Raw genomic sequence first — 24,098 nt, 5'->3', positions numbered from 1 at the left:
GCCCATGTGATATGACTCTGTATCAACTACTACTGTTAATACTACTACTGCTGCTTCTGCTGCTGCTGCCGCCCAGTCAATACACCTATGTCAGCAGTTATTTCACACTCTATATACTCTTATTAAGACTGCTGTACATCATGGCAACTCCTGCCCATGTGATATGACTCTGTATCAACTACTACTGTTAATACTACTACTGCTGCTTCAGCTGCTGCTGCCGCCCAGTCAATACACCTATGTCAGCAGTTGTTTAACACTCTATATACTCTTATTCCTACTGCTGTTCATCATGGCACCTCCTGCCCATGTGATATGACTCTGTATCAACTACTACTGTTAATACTACTACTGCTGCTTCTGCTTCTGCTGCTGCTGCCCAGTCAAGACACCTATGTCAGCAGTTATTTCACACTCTATATACTCCTATTCCTACTGCTGTTCATCATGGCACCTCCTGCCCATGTGATATGACTCTGTATCAACTACTACTGTTAATACTACTGCTGCTTCTGCTGCTGCTGCCCAGTCAATACACCTATGTCAGCAGTTATTTGACACTCTATATACTCCTATTCCTACTGCTGTTCATGATGGCACCTCCTGCCCATGTGATATGACTCTGTATCAACTACTACTGTTAATACTACTACTGCTGCTTCTGCTTCTGCTGCTGCTGCCCAGTCAAGACACCTATGTCAGCAGTTATTTCACACTCTATATACTCCTATTCCTACTGCTGTTCATCATGGCACCTCCTGCCCATGTGATATGACTCTGTATCAACTACTACTGTTAATACTACTGCTGCTTCTGCTGCTGCTGCCCAGTCAATACACCTATGTCAGCAGTTATTTGACACTCTATATACTCCTATTCCTACTGCTGTTCATGATGGCACCTCCTGCCCATGTGATATGACTCTGTATCAACTACTACTGTTAATACTACTGCTGCTTCTGCTGCTGCTGCCCAGTCAAGACACCTATGTCAGCAGTTATTTGACACTCTATATACTCCTATTCCTACTGCTGTTCATCATGGCACCTCCTGCCCATGTGATATGACTCTGTATCAACTACTACTGTTAATACTACTGCTGCTTCTGCTGCTGCTGCCCAGTCAATACACCTATGTCAGCAGTTATTTGACACTCTATATACTCCTATTCCTACTGCTGTTCATCATGGCACCTCCTGCCCATGTGATATGACTCTGTATCAACTACTACTGTTAATACTACTGCTGCTTCTGCTGCTGCTGCCCAGTCAAGACACCTATGTCAGCAGTTATTTCACACTCTATATACTCCTATTCCTACTGCTGTTCATCATGGCACCTCCTGCCCATGTGATATGACTCTGTATCAACTACTACTGTTAATACTACTGCTGCTGCTTCTGCTGCTGCTGCTGCCCAGTCAAGACACCTATGTCAGCAGTTATTTGACACTCTATATACTCCTATTCCTACTGCTGTTCATGATGGCACCTCCTGCCCATGTGATATGACTCTGTATCAACTACTACTGTTAATACTACTGCTGCTTCTGCTGCTGCTGCCCAGTCAAGACACCTATGTCAGCAGTTATTTGACACTCTATATACTCCTATTCCTACTGCTGTTCATCATGGCACCTCCTGCCCATGTGATATGACTCTGTATCAACTACTACTGTTAATACTACTGCTGCTTCTGCTGCTGCTGCCCAGTCAAGACACCTATGTCAGCAGTTATTTCACACTCTATATACTCCTATTCCTACTGCTGTTCATCATGGCACCTCCTGCCCATGTGATATGACTCTGTATCAACTACTACTGTTAATACTACTGCTGCTTCTGCTGCTGCTGCCCAGTCAATACACCTATGTCAGCAGTTATTTGACACTCTATATACTCCTATTCCTACTGCTGTTCATGATGGCACCTCCTGCCCATGTGATATGACTCTGTATCAACTACTACTGTTAATACTACTACTGCTGCTTCAGCTGCTGCTGCCGCCCAGTCAATACACCTATGTCAGCAGTTGTTTAACACTCTATATACTCTTATTCCTACTGCTGTTCATCATGGCACCTCCTGCCCATGTGATATGACTCTGTATCAACTACTACTGTTAATACTACTACTGCTGCTTCTGCTTCTGCTGCTGCTGCCCAGTCAAGACACCTATGTCAGCAGTTATTTCACACTCTATATACTCCTATTCCTACTGCTGTTCATCATGGCACCTCCTGCCCATGTGATATGACTCTGTATCAACTACTACTGTTAATACTACTACTGCTGCTTCAGCTGCTGCTGCCGCCCAGTCAATACACCTATGTCAGCAGTTGTTTAACACTCTATATACTCTTATTCCTACTGCTGTTCATCATGGCACCTCCTGCCCATGTGATATGACTCTGTATCAACTACTACTGTTAATACTACTACTGCTGCTTCTGCTTCTGCTGCTGCTGCCCAGTCAAGACACCTATGTCAGCAGTTATTTCACACTCTATATACTCCTATTCCTACTGCTGTTCATCATGGCACCTCCTGCCCATGTGATATGACTCTGTATCAACTACTACTGTTAATACTACTGCTGCTTCTGCTGCTGCTGCCCAGTCAATACACCTATGTCAGCAGTTATTTGACACTCTATATACTCCTATTCCTACTGCTGTTCATGATGGCACCTCCTGCCCATGTGATATGACTCTGTATCAACTACTACTGTTAATACTACTGCTGCTTCTGCTGCTGCTGCCCAGTCAAGACACCTATGTCAGCAGTTATTTGACACTCTATATACTCCTATTCCTACTGCTGTTCATCATGGCACCTCCTGCCCATGTGATATGACTCTGTATCAACTACTACTGTTAATACTACTGCTGCTTCTGCTGCTGCTGCCCAGTCAAGACACCTATGTCAGCAGTTATTTGACACTCTATATACTCCTATTCCTACTGCTGTTCATCATGGCACCTCCTGCCCATGTGATATGACTCTGTATCAACTACTACTGTTAATACTACTACTGCTGCTTCTGCTGCCCAGTCAAGACACCTATGTCAGCAGTTATTTCACACCCTATATACTCTTATTAAGACTGCTGTTCATCATGGCACCTCTTGCCCGAGTGATTTGACACTGTATTGTCAATGTCTACTACTACTATTACAGCTCAGTCAAGACACCTGTGTCCCAATTTTTTGGTACACTATTGACTACTATGACCACTACTGATGCTGTAAAGTATTCCCCAAGTGTTTTTATGCTATGTATTACTATTACCACTACTGCTTGTAAATCATGCCTGTGTGATACTTAGTGGGAATGCTTTAATAAGCATTCCTAGTATGGATACCCGTAAATGTATTAATCTTAATTAGTGTGAATGCTTTAATAAACATTTCCAGTATTGATATCCGTAAATTTAGTAATCTTATTATTCCTTACGTTTTTTGGTTCTGCGTAACTTCGGCATACTTTCAGCTATTGAGACCATTCAACTGTAAAAATGTTCGTCTCGTTCAGCTAATGATGGGACTTCTTCAAGTTTTTTTCTACTTTTTACACTTTTATAAATTTTAAGCTTTTAGACCCTTTTTTTAAACATTGAAGTCAATGAGAACATCCTTTTCCCCTTTGAATTCACATGCCATGCCAAAAGTTTCAGCTACTTCATACTTTCACTTACAGACACTGAAAAAACTTTAAAGCGGTCACAAAATATTTAGCTATCCGGCTATGACTTTTCAGATCGTTATCGTTTACAATTTTTTGGTGAAAACGCAATTTACGTTTTGCGAATTTTTCACAAAAATGCAATAGGTTATAATGTAATCCTATGGAGGGGATTTAGAGTCTGTCATGTGACCTTAACATTGGAGATCTTTGTAATTAAAAATATCTTTACAAAAAGGGGAAACAAATTGGTCTCACGCCCACAAGATCTACTTTTCATACACAATTTTTATATCAAAACGTAGCTATGCTTGTCTGGTTTATGGCAATGTGACCAATTCTGCGATACGTATTTTAGTTTTAATTATTGGAGCAACAGCCAGAAATTATGTCTCATAGACTCTCATGTGAAATTATCTAAAAAATGTTGCTGCAGAACTCACAAAGACGCTCTTTTCTAAATCGCAGACATGGCCACATTTTTAAGTTTATCTACATAAATTTCATATCGATGCGTTTACAAGGGCCGTGTATTTCAAACGGTGTAGTCGTTGTATCAATTGCATGTACGTTTGAGGATTTATTAAGCTTTGTTTGGAGGCTTAAATCATGTATTAGATCTGTGAATTAAAAGCGTTTGTAATGTTATTTCTTTCCATAAATAACTTTCCTGACCTCAGTGCAATATTCCTCCTCACTGACCTGGGGGGGAGGGGAAACCTATTGAGGGGGGAGGGGCGACCAGGAAGTCAGCATACTCTATACTTTGCAGATAGAGAAAGAAGCTGTGTGTCCTAAAGATAGTGTAGTGGTTATGGTGAATGTCTTTGGCAAGGGGCTCACCAATTAAGCTATTCAGCATTCCCACTCGCATTTTCCTCAGGAAATGCATTGTCTAGTTATATTATATTTTAATACTCCTGCTGCTGCCTCCATGCTGAGTAAAGCTTCATGACCTTTCTGGCACAGCGGATCCACCAACAGCCTCCGCTACAAGCTACCAGACCGGACTACCAGACCGGATCTAAACAGCAAGTGTAACTATAACAATGAACCTTATGTTAAACCCTGTTTTGCGGCATTTATACTGCAACCATTGGGCTGACTGCAAGAGCTCATCTGCATTCTCTCTCTTTCTTGCTCTCCCCCTCTCTCTCTTTGTATATATATATATATATATTGTTGCTTTTGTTATGTTCATTTTTCAACAGTTTATTTTGTGTTCGTCGTGTCTGTGTCGTGTGCTTTAGTTTGTCCTAGGTTAATGTTAAATAAAATAATAGTATAAAATGTTTTTGCTTATTATGAAGTTAAATGTGTTGATGTTGATTTGTTTGATGTGAAGTTAGATGTGTTGAAAAACCTACAACTCTATCTCAAAAAGAAATGAAACATTTCCAAAAAATAAGTTTTTTTAATACAAAAATAAATTTAAATATAGCTCTCAATCCGTTTCTGAATGCGGTGCATTTCCGCAATCTGACCCGATAGCTGCTGCTCTAGCAGAGCATTTTGTTGGGTGAGGTAGCTCATCTTCCGCTGGTTCTGAAGGATCTTCTGGTGCGTCTTTTCGATGAGTATATTTTGCCTCCTCAGATCTCTTGATGCTTTTAGGATATAATAAAAAAACATTTGGATTTCAAATAACGTTACCAAATAAATAAATATTTTTTTTTGCTTATTAATCAATCATTATCATGTGTATACACTTGTTATGTGTCTAACACATCCCGGGAGTGCAGAATTATTAGGCAAATGAGTATTTGGACCACATCATCCTCTTTATGCATGTTGTCTTACTCCAAGCTGTATAGGCTCGAAAGCCTACTACAGATTAGGCATATTAGGTAATGTACATCTCTGTAATGAGAAGGTGTGTGGTCTAATGACATCAACACTCTATATCAGGTGTGCATAATTATTAGTCAATTTCCTTTTCTTTGGCAAAATTGGCCAAAAGAAGGATTTGACAGACTCTGAAAAGTCCAAAATAGAGAGATATCTAGCAGAGGGATGCAGCACTCTTAAAGTTGCAAAGCTTCTGAAGCGTGATCATCAAACAAAAGAAGCGTGTGGAAAAACAAAGGTGCAAAATAACTGCCCATGAACTGAGAAAAGTTAAGCGTGCAGCTGCCAAGATGCCACTTGCCACAAGATTGGCCATATTTCAGAGCTGCAACATCACTGGGGTGCCCAAAAGCACAAGGTGTGCAATACCCAGAGACATGGCCAAGGTAAGAAAGGCTGAAAGACGATGACCACTGAACAAGACACACAAGCTGCAACGTCAAGACTGTGCCAATAAATATCTCAAGAAAGATTTTTCTAAGGTTTTATGGACTGCTGAAATGAGAGTGAGTCTTGATGGGCCAGATGGAAGAGCCCGTGGCTGGATTGGTAAAGGGCAGGGAGCTCCAGTCCAACTCAGACGCCAGCAAGGTGGTGGTGGAGTACTGGTTTGGGCTGGTATCATCAAAGATGAGCTTGTGGGGCCTTTTCGGATTGAGGATGGAGTCAAGCTCAACTCCCAGTCCTACTGCCAGATTATGGAAGAGACCTTCTTCAAGCAGTGGTACAGGAAAAAGTCACCATCCTTCAAGAAAAACATGATTTTCATGCAGGACAATGCTCCATCACACGTGTCAAAGTACTCCACAGCGTGGCTGGCAAGAAAGGGTATTAAATAAAAAAAAGTAATGACATGGCCTCCTTGTTCACCTGATCTGAACCCCATTGAGAACCTGTGGTCCATCATCAAATGTGGGATTTACAAGGAGGGAAAACAGTACACCTCTCTGAACAGTGTCTGGGAGGCTGTGGTTGCTGCTGCACGCAATGTTGATGGTGAACAGATCAAAACACTGACAGAATCCATGGATGTCAGGCTTTTGAGTGTCCTTGCAAAGAAAGGTGGCTATATTGGTCACTGATTTGTTTTTGTTTTGTTTTTAAATGTCAGAAATGTGTATTTGTGAATGTTGAGATGTTATATTGGTTTCACTGTTAAAAATAAATCATTGAAATGGCTATCTATTTATTTTTTGGTTAAGTTGCCTAATAATTCTGCACAGTAATAGTAGTCACCTGCACACACAGATATCCCCCGAAAATAACTAACACTAAAAACAAACTAAAAACTACTTCCAAAAAAATTCAGCTTTGATATTAATGAGTTTTTGGGGTTCATTGAGAACATGGTTGTTGTTCAATAATAAAATGAATGCTCAAAAAATACAACTTGCCTAATAATTATGCACTACCTGTATACTTCTAGCATCAATACCATATTATGGTTCTACAATCTGACAGGTGCGCTTTATATGTTGTCCATTTTTATATCTACATTTTGTTGTTGAAATGTTATTAATCATTGTGCACATATTTACCTTCCTGAATGAGGCTCACAGGACCGCTCTCTTCCTCCTGCTCTTCTGCTTGAGAAGTTGGGGTGGTGGGGGGGGGAAGCTCCTCAGCTTGCTCCTCAACAGGAGCTGGGGTTGGGGAGTGGGAGGGCCCTGGCTGCTCCTCCTCATGCATCTCCTCCTCTGCCGCATCCTCCTCTGCCGCATCCTCCTCCTCCTCCTCATCGGCCTGGCGCCTTCTGCGCTTGGCGCGGACAACTGGCATTGGAGCTCCTATAATAACACAATGTTCATATATTATAAAAATGTTTTCTAATGACGTATGCAAATTCTGTGTACTCTGCTGTATTGTATATGAATACAAATTGATTTATATAGACAGTTAACGAATGGGACAATGTTATATTAAAGGGTCTTGTGGGCACTACAGGGGACTGAGCGTGAGCTGGGATGCAACCATGTTAAAATGAGCTGTTTTTGTCTACTTTGTTTTGTTCAGACCATCTCATGTTAAAAAAAGGGCCTGATGGAGCACACGGGATTACTATAACAACCCCACGCCTAACACAGGAATTTAGTGGTAATCTATATATATAAAACTCAACGTGTGTGTTTGTGCATAAATGTATGTATGTATGTATGTATGTATGTATGTATGTATGTATGTTCCAGCATCACGTACAAACGGCTAAAGATATTTATATGAAACTTGGCACACAGGTTACTTATATGTCAGCCACAAACATAGGATAGGTGGTTTAAACCTTACCCACCCCCACTTGCCATGGTCGGGGTTTTTCTTTAAAGTCCCATGCAAAGCAATGGGAAAATTATGTTCCCACATAACTTCTGTGTTCCTGTCTGCTGTCCCATGTCTTTTTTCAACAGTACTATGAATACCTTGGCTGGTGGTGATATATGTTAGCACAACATGGCATCTTGGTTAACAACATCTGACCTTACATGAATTACATATGACCTTACATAACTGTCACCAAAGGAGCTGCGGTGGCTCCACGCGATTGCCACTGCACTGACAACTGATTCACCTCTGCAGCTAGGGGTTCGGATCCCGCTCTCGGCTACCTGTGAATTGAGTTTGGTGGTCTCAGCCCCGCCCCTGGTGGGTGTGCTATGCGAGGTTGGGTTGGGAGGACCCCCTCACACCCGCCATTGCCAACCGGGGCATGGAGAAAGGTGGCAGATTGCCTCTGGGGGAGGCCTCCCAACTCCTGCAGGCCGGCTCCTCTCTCTTTCGAGTTCACGCACAAAATACACTTTTTAAAAAAAAAACATAACTGTCAACAATAACTTACCTGGATGATATTTAGCCCGAAGACGTCTGACCTGAACCATTTGGCGCCTCTTCAGGTCAGACCACTTCTTAACAATTGCCTTGTGGTCATGTTGGCCGCCAAAGTCAGCGATTAGGGCGCTGACCACAGCCCTTTTCTCTGGCTGCCTCCGCAGCTCATCGTATCCTGTTTCCAGGAACTTCTGCAAGATGAAGAACAAAGTATATTGTAATACTTCTGTTGACAGCCTTATGGATATATGACGTAAATGTATGCTATTCAACAATTGGAAGCATTCTCGCCTTATTAATCAATGACAGGGGTAACATGAAAGATTTTATATCCTGCCATTTCGGTCGCCACCTTTTTTGCATAAATATAGCAGCCATTATCATTTGCATAATTATGAATATATTATTAACAACACAGGATACACGTATAGGGGAGATATGCGTTGCTAACTCTTTTCCCTGTCAGGAGCCTAACGCCCCGGGGGGTCAGAGACGGGACCTTTTTCGGAGGACCACTGACGTATGTACCCGTCGCAGTTTTTTGTGATGTCACTCTTTAGGTGTGTGCACATTTTTCACTGCATCCGGGTGGAGTTTTTGGGTTGTGTTTTGCACGCCACAGGCTTTTCAACAGGAAAAAAACAGCTGGAGGCAGAATGGTTGCAAAACACTACGTGTTTGTTACTTAACTCTGGGTTTCAAGACCAGTCCACCTCCAGCTGTTGCAAAACTACTACTCCCATCAGCCACGGTCTGTCAGTGCATGCTAAGAATTTTACTTTTGCTGCATCTAGGGTGCCACAGTTTAGAGACCCGTGCATAAAGGCCTGAAAAATGGGGGCCTGCAGAACTTACAATACTAGAAGTGCCAGCATTCCCAGGCATGCTGGAAGTTGTAGTTCTGCAACATCTAAAGGGCAATATGTATTCGAACGTCCTTGGGCCTTGAGGACACTGAAGTCAGGACGTTCGCATACGTCCTATGTCCAAAAAATTTTTAAATTCATTATGCTAAATAACAAGGAAAAGTGCCTAAATACACATTTGCCAACCAGGGTGTCTGCAGCTGTCCAGGCATGCTGGGACTTGTAGTTTTGTAAAAGCAGGAGACACATTTTTTGTGAAATACTAATATATGATCATATATACTAACTTTTAAACTAGACTAAAATGCTGGGCTGGGCTGGGACTTGTAGTTTTGTAAAAGCAGGAGACACATTTTTGGTTAAATACTAATATCTGATCATATATACTAACTTTTAAACTAGACTTAAATGCAGTTGAAGATGATGAAATAACAGTGGTCAAAATACTTACACAAATCAGCAACTTTTCCTCAGACTTAGTGAAATTGCTTCCAACCATGTTGCTGTGTGATTGCGCTGCGATCATAAGTTGGAAACTGGCAAGGCTCCAGGAAATGGTCGCGTGTTGTTCGCGTGTTGATTGCGCTGCTTGGACCGAGATGGGTCCATATGGCTTCGGCTGTATGGACCACAGTAACTCTTTTCCCTGTCAGGAGCCTAGGAGCCTAACGCCCCGGGGGGTCAGAGACGGGACCTTTTCGGAGGACCACTGACGTATGCAACCGTCGCAGTTTTTTGTGATGTCACTCTTTAGGTGTGTGCAAATTTTTCCTTGCACCGGGTGGAGTTTTTGGGTTGTGTTTTGCACGCCACAGGCTTTTCAACAGAAAATAACCAGCTGGAGGCAGAATGGTTGCAAAACACTACGGGTTTGTTACCTAACTCTGGGTTTCAAGACCAGTCCACCTCCAGCTGTTGCAAAACTACTACTCCCATCAGCCACGGTCTGTCAGTGCATGCTAAGAATTTTACTTTTGCTGCATCTAGGGTGCCACAGTTTAGAGACCCGTGCATAAAGGCCTGAAAAATGGGGGCCTGCAGAACTTACAATACTAGAAGTGCCAGCATTCCCAGGCATGCTGGAAGTTGTAGTTCTGCAACATCTAAAGGGCAATATGTATTCGAACGTCCTTGGGCCTTGAGGACACTGAAGTCAGGACGTTCGCATACGTCCTATGTCCAATAAAATGTTAAATTCATTATGCTAAATAACAAGGAAAAGTGCCTAAATACACATTTGCCAACCAGGGTGTCTGCAGCTGTCCAGGCATGCTGGGACTTGTAGTTTTGTAAAAGCAGGAGACACATTTTTTGTGAAATACTAATATCTGATCATATATACTAACTTTTAAACTAGACTAAAATGCAGTTGAAGATGATGAAATAACAGTGGTCAAAATACTTACACAAATCAGCAACTTTTCCTCAGACTTAGTGAAATTGCTTCCAACCATGTTGCTGTGTGATTGCGCTGCGATCATAAGTTGGAAACTGGCAAGGCTCCAGGAAATGGTCGCGTGTTGTTCGCGCAATTGCGCATGCGCGATCGAAAAATCGCAATCGCAATATGTATTTTGGTTAAAATATCATACATATTCGATTTCAGAGTGCTGCTACAGCAGTTTTCGAAATATCTGCAATAAATTTCGCATTCGCATGTTGCGATATTTCGATAAAATATCAGGAATATTCTGAGCCAATCAGAGCGCTCCTCCAGCATATCTCGAAATTGCGCAATAAATATCGCATTCGCATGTTGCGATATTTCGATAAAATATCACGAATATTCTGAGCCAATCAGAGCGCTCCTCCAGCATATCTCGAAATTGCGCAATAAATATCGCATTCGCATGTTGCGATATTTCGATAAAATATCACGAATATTCTGAGCCAATCAGAGCGCTCCTCCAGCATATCTCGAAATTCCGCAATAAATATCGCATTCGCATGTTGCGATATTTCGATAAAATATCACGAATATTCTAAGCCAATCAGAGCGCTCCTCCAGCATATCTCGAAATTCCGCAATAAATATCGCATTCGCATGTTGCGATATTTCGATAAAATATCACAAATATTCTAAGCCAATCAGAGCGCTCCTACCGCAGTTATTAAAAAAATCGCAATTATTTTCGCATTCGCAATAGCGAAAAATCGCATTCAATTAATTTCGATAAAATATCACGAATATTCGAATTTAGCGAATATATCTCGAATATTCGAATATATATTCGAGATATATCGCGAAATCGAATATGGCATATTCTGCTCAACACTACTCATGAAAACCCCAAATTAGAATATTGTGAAAAGGTGCAATATTCTAGGCGCAAAGTGTCCCACTCTAAACAGCTAATTAAGCCATAACACCTGCAAAGGGTTCCTGAGCTTTTAAATGGTCTCTCAGTCTGGTTCAGTAGGAATCACAATCATGGGAAAGACTGCTGACCTGACAGTTGTGCAGAAAACCATTATTGACACCATCCACGAGGAGGGAAAGCCTCAAAAGGTAATTGCAAAAGAAGTTGGATGTTCCCAAAGTGCTGTATCAAAGCACATTAATAGAAAGTTATGTGGAAGGGAAATGTGTGGAAGAAAAAGGTGCACAAGCAGCAGGGACGACCACAGCCTGGAGAGGATTGTCAGGAAAAGACCATTCAAAAGTGTTAGGGACTTTCAGTGGAATGAGGCTGGAGTCAGTGCATCACGAGCCACCACACACAGACAAATCCTGGACATGGGCTTCAAATGTCGTATTCCTCTTGTCAAGCCACTCCTGAACAACAAACAACGCCAGAAGCGTCTTACCTGGGCTAAAGAAAAACACACCTGGTCTGTTGCTCAGTGGTGCAAAGTCCTCTTTTCTGATGAGAGCAAATTTTGCATCTCATTTGGAAACCAAGGACCCAGAGTATGGAAGAAGAATGGAGAGGCACACACTGCAAGATGCTTGAAGTCCAATGTGAAGTTTTCACAGTCTGTTTTGAATTGGGGAGCCATGTCATCTTCTGGTGTTGGTCCACTGTGCTTCATTAAATCCAGGGTCAACGCAGCGGTCTACCAGGAGATTTTGGAGCACTTCATGCTTCCTTCCGCAGACAAGTTCTATGGGGATGCTGACTTTATTTTCCAGCAGGACTTGGCACCTGCCCACACTGCCAAAAGCACCAAAACCTGGTTCAATGGCCGTGGGATTACTGTGCTTGATTGGCCAGCAAACTCGCCTGACCTAAACCCCATAGAGAATCTTTGGAGCATTGCCAAGAGAAAGATGAGAGACATGAGACTGAACAATGCAGAAGAGCTGAAGACCGCTATTGAAGCATCCTGGTCTTCCATAACACCTCAGCAGTGCCACAGGCTGATAGCTTTCATGCCACGCCGCATTGAGGCAGCAATTGCTGCAAAAGGGGCCCAAACCAAGTACTGAGTATACATGCATGCTTATACTTTTCAGAGGTCCGATATTTTTTTATGTACAATCCTTGTTTTATTGATTGCATGTAATATTCAAATTTTCTGAGTTTGTGGATTTAGGGTTTTCATGAGCAGTAAGCCATAATCATCACAATTATGACAAATCACGGCTTGAACTATCTTGCTTTGCATGTAATGAGTCTATCTCATATATAGTTTCACCTTTTAAGTTGCATCAGTGAAATAAATAAAGTGTATTTTCACTTGGTGTACTGTGTCCTCTGCACAGTGTGCACCTAAAGCTACCTGACTACAATTGCTGGTGTTCTCATATTAAAACCACAGGCAGGGATCTGCAAGTATTGTCAGTTAGTGAACTGTGTCTTTGCACAGTGTGCACCTAAAGATACTTGACTACAAATGTTGGTGTTCTCATACTAATGCCACAGGCAGGGATCTGCAAGTATTTTCACTTGGTGTACTGTGTCCTCTGTACAGTGTGCACCTAAAGCTACCTGATTACAATTGCTGGTGTTCTCATACTAATACCACAGGCAGGGATCTGCAAAAATTGACAGTTAGTGCACTGTGTCTTTGCACAGTGTGCACCTAAAGCTACGTGACTACAATTGCTGGTGTTCTCAATCTAATACCACAGGCAGAGATCTGCAAGTATTGTCAGTATTTGTGCAGTTACATCTCCCTGCAGGCCATTAGTATGTCTGGAAGGACAACAAGGAGAGACAGAGAGTCACGAGCCGATAAAAGAAGGAAAGCAGGCTCTATGTCTAGAGTCAACAGTGCACGTTGGTGGGCATGGTACATCCTCATCAGCACGTGGCCATGGGACACGCTCGTCCTTTTTTTCGACAGCTGGCCGTGTTGAGCCGCAACATGCCGAAGACTTGGTAGTGTGGATGACCAAGCCATCCTCAACCTCCTCATCCTCTCTCACCCAGGCTCAGGGAACTTTGTCTGGCAAAGCAGCTGCCAACGCAGCCTCTTCCCTCTGCTCAATGGCATCAGTCACTCCTTCCCTAGCCCCACCATGTCCTCCAGAGGAGTCCCTCGAACTGTTTGACCACTGTGTTGGGTACATGCTGCAAGAGGATGCGCAGCGTTTTGAAGGCTCCGATGATGGTACCCAGCTAGAGGAAGGCAGTAACGTGAGCCCAGAGAGAGGGGGTGCCCAAGAAGGACAGCAATCTGGCAGTCATGTTCCCCCAGCTGCAGCATACTGCCAAGTTTGCTACAGTGATGAGTATGGAGGGGATGATGAAGTCACTGACTCAACTCCACGTTGGTGCCTGATAGGAGAGAGGAGGAGGCAGGCAGGATGCCCTCCAAGGCCCAGCTTAAGGGCAGCACACCGATTGCATCATGCCGCAGAGCTCTGCATGTGCAGGACGCTGCTGTCTCTCGCGTTATTCCAAAAGTTCTTTGGTGTGGGTCTTTTTTGAGACGAGTGCATCAGATCGCACCACTGCTATTTGCAACATATGTCTCAAGCGTATCTCGCATGGCCAAAACATAACCCGCTTGGGCACCACATGCTTGACATATGTCGACCTGCCATGCAGTTCGTTGGCAAGCTTACCTAAAAGACCCATACCAAAGAACAAAGCGGATCTCCCCTTGCTCCTCATTAGCTGTGATCTCCAACCCCACTATACCTTCAGTCCTCTCTGAAACCTGCACTGAGAGGAATGAAGGTGTAGAATTAGGTGTGTCACAGCCAAGTACTTGCGGGAAATCTGCTATCGGTGCACCGACATCAGATTGTACCAGGAAAATTTCCCTGCCCCAGCTGCTGCAGTTTTGAAAGAAGTTCACTCCCAGCCATCCACATGCCCAGCGGTTGAATGCTAGCTTGGCTAAATTACTAGCACTTCAACTGCTGCCTTTTCAGTTGGTAGACTCTGCCCCCTTCCAACACCAGTCGGCATCTTGGCACAGAAGCTGACGGAGTGGAGATGTTATCTCACTGTAGTGATGAATGAACGTCAAGAGATAATTAGTCATGTCAAGAAATCTTTGCAATCCATGTTTGTCCTCTGGAGCAGGCATTTGATGGATGGCTTTGTTTTCTGGGTCAGGCTTCACACCTTTATCCATGAGACGGTGTACATATGGCACCTCAGAGACACCGAAGTGATATTTGATAGGGTTGAGCTGCATATTGATGGCTCTGACACGGTCTAGTACATGTTTAAGTCGTTTGTCAAGTTCCTCAATGGAGGATCCCCAATTAAAGATATCATCTACGACTATTTCACATGGCTGTCCAGCAAAGGGCTGTTCCATACATCTCTGAAAGAATTTGCTTCCAGTTGAAATTCCATATGGCATCCATAAGCATTTGTATCTCCCATCTGGGGTCATACATGTAAGTAATGATGATTCCTCATCCAGAGGGCTTTGCCAGAATCCACATTTTGCATCTAGAATGCTGAAGACCTTTGCCTGAGGCATATCAGCGATCACTTGCTGTACAGTTTTTAATGGGTGATAAGTCCTCAGAACAGCCTTATTGAGGTGATCAGGATCAATGTACATGCAGACAGTGCCATCTTTTTTGACTACTGCTGCCATGGCAGACACCCAGGGGGTAACCTCCTGCACTGGTGCAATGATGCCCAGTCTAGTCATCCTTTCTAACTCTTGTAAGACTTTGTCTGTGCGATCCTTTGAGGGGCACACACATGTGATACATGACTATGTCAGTTTAAAATAAGTCCTCAGGTCATCTCAAGAGTCTGTTGTTGTACTGCATGTAATTATGGCCTGAGTTGGATTAGATTTAAGAGCATGCTGTCTGGTAAGCCTAGCATGCTTTTAACATTTCTATCCACAATGTGGAATAGCAGCTTGTCCCCTGTTAGATCCAAAGTAGAAGTGCCCAGTGTCTGAATTGTTTCACCGCCATAAGCTATCAGGTTTACTTTATTTGAATGATCAATTTCAGCTTTGGGGTCAATACTGTGCAATGTGCATAAGAACATGACATTGCATTTGGCACCAGTGTCAATTTTCAACTTGATATGTTTGTTACATGCTGTTAAAAAGGTGGTGAAAAGTTCTCCCTTATTTGCAATTAGGTCCACACTTTCACAATGAAAACAGTTTTGGTGATCATCACTTCACACTTCATTAATTCTGTGCACATTTTGTTGTTTAGTATAACTAGATGGTGTCATCCACGCAGGTCTATTTTGAGGCTTGGACCTACAACATTTTGCAAAATGATTCCATTTATTGCATGTTGCGCTCAGTAGTGTGTTCACTACCACAGTTGCTGCATTGCCTTGTGTGCTGTTGCACCACAAACACTTCTGTCTCTCTTTTTAGTTCCTTATACGCCGTTTCAGAATGTTCAAACAACATACATATTCTGAGGGCTGATTCCAGTGTCAAATCTTTCTCCCTTAACAGAGCATGAACTGCATTATTGTAGATGCCACATACTAGTTCATCATGTATCAGTTCAACTTTTTTAGCGAGCAGTCTCAGTGTGGCTGCATAGGATTGTATTCCTTCATCGGGTTTCTGAGCCATCATGTTAAATGCATGTCTGCCTATTATCACATTATGTTGTGGTAAGCATATCTCATCAAATTTCTTGATTAAGACATCAGATCCTCTTTGTTCTCATTATCTTGAAAATTAAATTAAATTAATTTATCTAGTGCATCTGAACCAGCAAAATTGAGTGTAAGCGTGTACCTTTTTTAACTTGTCTGAGAGTCCTGCTTTGCTGTATATGTCCCATTCTCTTTTGAATTTCAGCCAGTTGTTAGCAATGTCATTATCAAAGATTAGGGGTTTTATGCCACTTAGATTCTGAGCCATGATGTTTCAGCGATCTCACTTTAGTCACCATGTAGATTTTGTTGAATCAATAATGATGTAGAGAACTTGGGCCATATTCTCAAAGAAGTTCCGCCGGCGTATATGGAGATGCGTGGCGTAAGTGTAAAGAAGCGCCATCCTATCTATGCACCGTAGTCACAGAACCAGATCCGCCAGAAACAAGGCTTCTCCCGTCCGTCTTAACTCGTTTAAGTTTACGCAGCGTAGGCGCATATTTCCGCTGATGGCATCCTACGCGGCCATAGAATTAGTATTCAAATATGCAAATGATGTACATAAGCTGATTCCCGAACCTACGCGCGATCGGAGTAGGCTACGCGCTGTGCGCGTAAGACGAATGGCCGGCGAAAAGTTACCCCTCATAAAGCTCGGTTAACTTTGCTCCAGACCTGAGTAAGTCAGCTTGAAAGCAAATACAGCAGCACCATCCCGGACAAGCTGAGCAACCACACTTATAGGACAACATATTCGTATGCCAACATGCCAGGGGCAGGCGAGGTCTTAGCACTACTAGTGTGTGCAGAGGCAGAGGAAGAGGCAGAGGCGCGTAGAAAGAGGAGGGCACGTAGGAGGGCACGTAGGAGGGCACGTGAGAGGGTATACCCACAGCACATTAGCCTCTTTGGCATGGGTGATTTGGAGGTGTATCGCCGTTTCAGATTTACCCCTCATGCCATCCTGGAAATTACCAGAGCCCTGCAGGATGACATCACCAGCCCAACACAACGCTCACATGCAGTGCAGCCACTGGTGAAGGTCCTGGCAACACTGCATTTCCTGGCCACTGGTTCTTTTCAAAGAACAAGTGGAGACGTGGCTGGGATATCACAAACCAGCATGAGCAGATGTGTGCACCAGGTTGTCCCCACAATCCTGAGACGCATGTCCCACCACATCATCAGACCCACCCAGGAGGTCCAGCGGCTGAAGGCAATGCGTGAGTTCTGCCAAATTGCTGGATTCCCACGCACCATCTGGGCCATTGATTGCACCCATGTGGCACTACAGCCCCCCCATGAGACAGAGCACATTTATCGGAATAGGAAGCATTGGCATTCCATCAATGTCCAGGTCATAGTGGATGCCCAAGGCCTCATATGGCACGTCCGTGCCAAACACCCAGGATCCAGCCATGACAGCTTCATATTCCGGCAAAGCGACATCCCAAGACAATTTGAAGAGAACGTGTACGGGGACAGCTGGCTGGTTGGTGAGTGACATGGGTGTCAGGTATGACTGTCCCCCCCATGATGCAGACATCACGAGGGGCACATGCATGACTAACATCCTCCTGTCTTTTCCCTTACAGGTGACTCTGCACATGCCCTGGGACCTCATCTAATGACCCCATTCCGGAACCCCCAAACCCCAGGAGAGAGAAGATACAATGCTGCACACATAAGTACCCGTGGAGTGGTGGAACGCACATTTGGCCTCCTTAAGTCCCGTTTACGATGCCTGGATAAGACTGGGGGTACCCTGTTGTATTCCCCAAACTTCGTGTGCCAGATCATCGCTGCATGTTGCGTGCTGCACAACTTTGCAGTGAGAAAGGGCCTGGAGATTGACATACGTGATGACCTGACCCCCGAACCCGACAATCCCCCCCTAACCGAGGGTACCCCGTCTTCTGAGGAATCAGCAATCAGGAGATGTCTCGTGGAACGAATCTTTGAACGTTAAAAATACACATTAATCATGGCACAATGAGAATGCACGCATGCACACCACTGTGGTCCCTAGCACACACACCCCACATGCACATCCCATTGGATTAGATCGAAGTACACCGCACGGTACTAAGGAGCAGCAACGCCGCGTCAAGGCTCCAATGATGTTGCTGTCCATTCATACACCTTTCACACGGACCTGGGGAGAACTTATCCCCAGCGACCGAGGGTGACACCCCTTACTGGCAGGAGTGTTACCCCCCCACATTCACACACCATTCACACTGTACTCTGCACTACTTTGTGCAGCACCCAAAAAACAAAACACTCTTAACCAGAGAAAATAATATTAAAACTCTTAACCAGAGCATAAAATAAAAAAACTCTTAATCAGAGCAAATATAATATTAACAAAAAAAATCACTGGCCCCGGCGCGGGCTGCGCCTCGTGCCCAGGTTCCTGGCCCTCACTTGCCTGGGGGGAGCCTCATTTGGGGGTAGAGGAGCATCCCCAGGTGGAGGAGCATCCCCAGGTGCCTCCCTGGCTGCCTGTCTGCCCTCTAAAGCCACCGCTATGCGAGTGAGCAGGGCCTCCTGGGAAGCAGTCTGGGCCTGAACAGCCATTCGCAGGCACCTGACCTCCCCCACAAGTTCTGCCGTGGTGTTCTGCAGCTCACCCAGGCTGGTGATTGTGGCTACGCTGTTTCCAGCCACATCCTGGAGAGCATCCGGTACTGCTCCCGAGGAGGACAGACTGTTGTTCAGGTGCCTCAACTCCTCCACAATGTCCCCCATATGGCGGCTTTGCTGGTCCTGCTGCCTGGCCAGCTTTTCGTGCAGTACTCCTGCCACACCCCTTGTTTTGTGGGTCGCCTTCCTGGGGACAGGAGTGGCTGGGGCCCTTGAATAGGGGGAGGACCTTGAGGGGCTGGAGATGAGGAGGATGGGACGGGAGGGACTGGAGAGGGTGTTGGAGGACCCTGAGGGGCTGGAGATGCGGTGGCTTTGGGATGGTCCTGCCACCACATGCGCCTCATCTAAAAATAGGAAGACCTCCTGCTCGCTGTGGACCACCTCTTCATGGACCACCACCTCCTCATGGCCGATCTCCTCCTCAACCACCTCCTGCGCGGAGGACTGCCCACTCCCCTCCAACAAAGCCTGTTGGCTTCCCAGGGGGTCAGCCACAGAAGCAGGCTGCTCGGGGGATGGTGTGTGATGGCCACTGGCAGCATTAGACGGCCCAGCTCCCTCCTGCACACCTGTGGATGACACAAAACATTCATTGTTGGTGGACCCACACACTTGTCACATGACCCCCTCCCCCCAAACATGCTACACACCAGATAGAAGATAAAACACACTTACCTGTCCTCATGGGCGGCTCACTTGAGTCATGGCCCTCCAGGCCCTCCACCCGCTCCCTCCGAAGGCAGCGGGCAATCACTTCCTCCTCCTCTGTGAGCCTGATAGGACAGGGTGGCCCACCTCCAGTGCCCCTGGCATGCTTGGAAATGATGGCCATTTTATTCCTGACCACACCACGCAGGTCATTCATTTTCTTCAGAATGTCCTGGGGGGTCCGGACCTCATGGCCTAAGGCATTGACCTGGGCAGCCACTTTTTTAAGGATCTCCTCCTTTTTGATTTTAATTGTGCTGGCACTGTCTGCACCATGGAGCCTAGAATCAAATCTCTCCATGGCTGAGACTATAATGGCCCTCTCAGCATGTGTGTAGTTTTTCTTCCTATTTTCTTTTCTTTGTCCAGGCATAGCAAAGTGTAAGCTCCAACCACCAACAGACATCCAATGGAGTCACTTTGCACTAGTTGGGCGGATGTGCTGAGGCTTTTATGCACTGGGCCGGCCCAACTCAGCGGGGATTTACGCCTATTGTTGGTTTGCACATGCGCAGAGGGCCGGGCATGTCCGGCGCATGCTCCGTTCGGTCTGGACATCATTTGCATGGGGTCACGGTTCATTAGAATGTTTCACGCCCACATCCCTCCTACCGTCACTTGCGCCAGCTTACGCCGACACATTTAAGTTACGCGAGCGCAGCGTAGGACGCATGTGGTCCGGGAATATGGTCCGGCTCTCTCCAAGTTAAGCCGGCGGTGCGCATCTGAGATGCGCTACGCCTGACTAAATATGCGCCAATCTACGAGAATATGGCCCCTTGTTTATTTACAGCCAGCAGTGAACAGCATGTAAACCTTTTCTTAGTTTCACTTCATAACTTCCTACTTCCTGTTCCCACCCCCAGGTCCTTACACATCTATGTAAATCTGAAACAAATACATATTTTACAAAACCCAAGCTCATTTCTAGCTCATTGGTCTGCCTCAAATAACCTGAAGCTTAAAGCGGATCTCCACCCTAAAGTGAAGTCGCGCTGATCGGCCCCCTCCCCCCCTCCGGTGTCACATTTGACACCTTTCAGGGGGAGGGGGGTGCAGATACCTGTCTAAAGACATGTATTTGCACCCACTTCCGGCCACACGTCACAGGCTCCCAGCACACATCGGGAGCCAATCGGCGGGCGCAGCGTGACTCGCGCATGCGCCATAGGGAACCGGGCAGTGAAGCCGGAGCGCTTCACTTCCTGGTTTCCTCACCATGGATGGAGGGGGGAGCAGCAGGGTGATGAGCGATCGCTCGTCCTCTGCTGCGGACGCCGCTGGACTCCAGGACAGGTAAGTGTCCTAATATTAAAAGTCAGCAGCTGCAGTATTTGTAGCTGCTGGCTTTTAATATTTTTTTTTGAGTGGACATCCGCTTTAATATGAAGATGACACCAAACTTTAGGAGGAACAGACAACATCCAACTCACTTTTTGTTTATAAATAATGGAGACCCTGTGAAAACTGTTTCTTCTTTGGCATATGTAGGCTTTAAAGCGGATCTCCACCCTAAAGTGAAGTCGCGCTGATCGGCCCCCTCCGGTGTCACATTTGACACCTTTCAGGGGGAGGGGGGTGCAGATACCTGTCTAAAGGTTTTTGCACCCACTTTCGGCCACACGTCACGGGCAAAAGACAGGTTTTTCTCTGACATCCTGTCCGTCCCCCGTTGTGTGCTGGGAACACTCGGCTCCCAGCACACAGCGGAAGCCAATCGGCGGGCGCAGCGCGACTTGCGCATGCGCCGTAGGGAACCTGGGCAGTGAAGCCGGAGCGCTTCACTTCCTGGTTCCCTCACCGTGGATGGAGGGGGAGCAGCAGGGTGACAAGCGATCGCTCGTCCTCTGCTGCGAATGCCGCTGGACTCCAGGACAGGTAAGTGTCCCAATATTAAAAGTCAGAAGCTGCAGTATTTGTAGCTGCTGGCTTTTAATATTTTTTTTTGAGCGGACATCCGCTTTAATATTTGGATGATGCCACATGATAGATGAACACAGCATGGATAATAAAAAAAAGCACAGAAACATTTGTACTTTGAATCTTGTAAAAAAACATAGATTAAGGTGACCAGATTTTTAAAATGAAATCCAGGGATATATTTTTTCTTTACTAGTAATGGCAACAATCAGCGACTCTCTGCCCATCGCCACCCACCTCACAGCCTCTTCGGGCCCTGGCTACTACTGGATGGGAAGCGGAGGAAGATCACTCCACCAGGGAAGGCAAGGAGATAGGCAGGAGGCTGGCCAGGATTTGAGCCAAGGCAGAAGAACATGCGAGCGAAGCTGAATGGGAATGCGCCCGAAACTGAAGAAATATTCCCTCCGCTCCGGCCAGCACATAAGGGACACAGATAAAGGGAAAAATACAACCCCCCAATGCTAGTAGCCACGCCGGAGCGGGGGTGTGCAATTACATTTTTTTCATTTTAATTCTGCACTGACTGTCTTTGAAATTGCCCCTGCCCCTTATTAAATCCAATCTGGGGACAAAACCAGGGATAGACTTGGTCCGGGGACAGTGTCCTCAATCAGGGGACTGTCCACTGAAACTGGGGATGTCTGGTCACCCTAACATAGATAGCAAAGAAGTTGATAGTGTTCTTTAACATAGATAGCAAAGAAGTTGATAGTGTTCTTTAACAGGGAATTCCGCAGGGATTTTGATCTCCTGGTTAGTACAACCAGGAGATCAAAATCCGCCAGAGGATTTATCCGCGGAAACGGTCCGGAGAACCGTTTCCGCGGATAAATCCTCTCGTGTGTACTAGGCATCAGGTGTATCCTGCTCCAGATATCTCAAGAAGCACACTTTATTTCTTTGATATCTGCATCATCTTATGGTATCTGGCTCGTTGTCACTGTGCTTCACTTATGATAGGGAAAGGCTGCTGTTGCTGCTTAGGGACAGTGTTAGGTGTATCCTGCTCCAGAATTCTCAACAAGCACTCTTTATTCCTGTGACATCTGCTGTGCTTCATATAGTTTAGGAATTTTGTTCAGCTATAGGGGCAGTCAGCAATCTGTAGATGACTCTGAATATTTCAACAGCACTGCACCTGTGCACCTGTGATATACTGTGTTTTTCTGTCAAGTACATAGTTCAGGGACAGGTTCCAGAAATGTTCCTATAGGGGCAGTCTGCAATCTATAGATGACTCTGAATATTTCAACAGCACTGCACCTGTGAACCTGTGATATACTGTGTTTTTCTGTCAAGTACATAGTTCAGGGACAGGTTCCAGAAATGTTCCTATATGGGCAGTCAGCAATCTATAGGTGACTCTGAATATTTCAACAGCACTGCACCTGTGATATACTGTGTTTTTCTGTCAAGTACATAGTTCAGGGACAGGTTCCTGAAATTTTCCTATAGGGGCAGTCAGCAATCTATAGGTGACTCTGAATATTTCAACAGCACTGCACCTGCCACCACCTGTCCACCTGTGATATACTGTGTTTTTCTGTCAAGTACATAGTTCAGGGACAGGTTCCAGAAATGTTCCTATAGGGGCAGTCAGCAATCTATAGGTGACTCTGAATATTTCAACAGCACTGCACCTGCCACCACCTGTCCACCTGTGATATACTGTGTTTTTCTGTCAAGTCCATAGTTCAGGGACAGGTTCCTGAAATTTTCCTATAGGGGCAGTCAGCAATCTATAGGTGACTCTGAATATAGGTGAATCTCTGCCCATTTCACCAGCACTCCACCTGTCCCCTGTGATATACTGTATGTGCAGTACATTGTTTAGGGCTGGCTGGCTTCCTGCTTATTGCTATAGGTAGAGAAATATATAGGCGAATCTCTGCCTATTTCACCAGCTTACACTATTTTTGTATTTAAAATTTCTCAAAATTAGGGCAAGACCCTAAATTTGAGAAATATATAGGTGAATCTCTGCCCATTTCACCAGCACTCTGCCTGTCCCCTGTGATATACTGTCTGTGCAGTACATTATTTAGGGCTGGCTTCCTGCTTATTGCTATAGGTAGAGAAATATATGGGTGAATCTCTGCCCATTTCACCAGCACTCCACCTGTCCCCTGTGATATACTGTCTGTGCAGTACATTGTTTAGTGCTGGCTTCCTGCTTATTGCTATAGGTAGAGAAATATATAGGTGAATGTCTGCCTATTTCACCAGCTTACACTATTTTTGTATTTAAAATGTATCAAAATTAGGGCAAGACCCTACATTTGAGAAATATATAGGTGAATCTCTGCCCATTTCACCAGCACTCCGCCAGTACATTGTTTAGGGCTGGGTTCCTGCTTCTTGCTATAGGTAGAGAAATATATACAGTAGGTGAACTCGATATTGTGTCAATCTCGCTCCCTTTCTCGGCGAGATTGACCACCTACGAGCCCCATCGCGGGAGCCAGCGCCGAGCTGGCTTGCCGCGATGGAGACAGAGCCGTCATAGAAGCGACGGGAGATCCGACTTGGATTCCCGCCAATTCTACACGTGTGCGGCGTTTGTTATGAATCCTGAGGGGGAAGTCCCCGCCGGATTTTAA

General features: G+C 45.1%; 1 protein-coding gene across 1 annotated transcript in view; it reads left to right on the top strand.

The window, feature by feature from the left end:
- MSANTD3 (Myb/SANT DNA binding domain containing 3) overlaps positions 1–24,098 on the top strand; it is a 1,065,404-nt gene that overhangs the window by 452,651 nt on the left and 588,655 nt on the right. The gene's annotated exons all lie outside the window — the stretch shown is intronic.

Source organism: Rana temporaria, chromosome 5 (genome assembly GCF_905171775.1).
Source record: "Rana temporaria chromosome 5, aRanTem1.1, whole genome shotgun sequence".
NCBI classification, from domain to species: domain Eukaryota; kingdom Metazoa; phylum Chordata; class Amphibia; order Anura; family Ranidae; genus Rana; species Rana temporaria.
The sequence above is the reverse complement of the archived record's forward strand: the minus strand, read 5'-3'. Positions and strand labels throughout refer to the sequence as shown.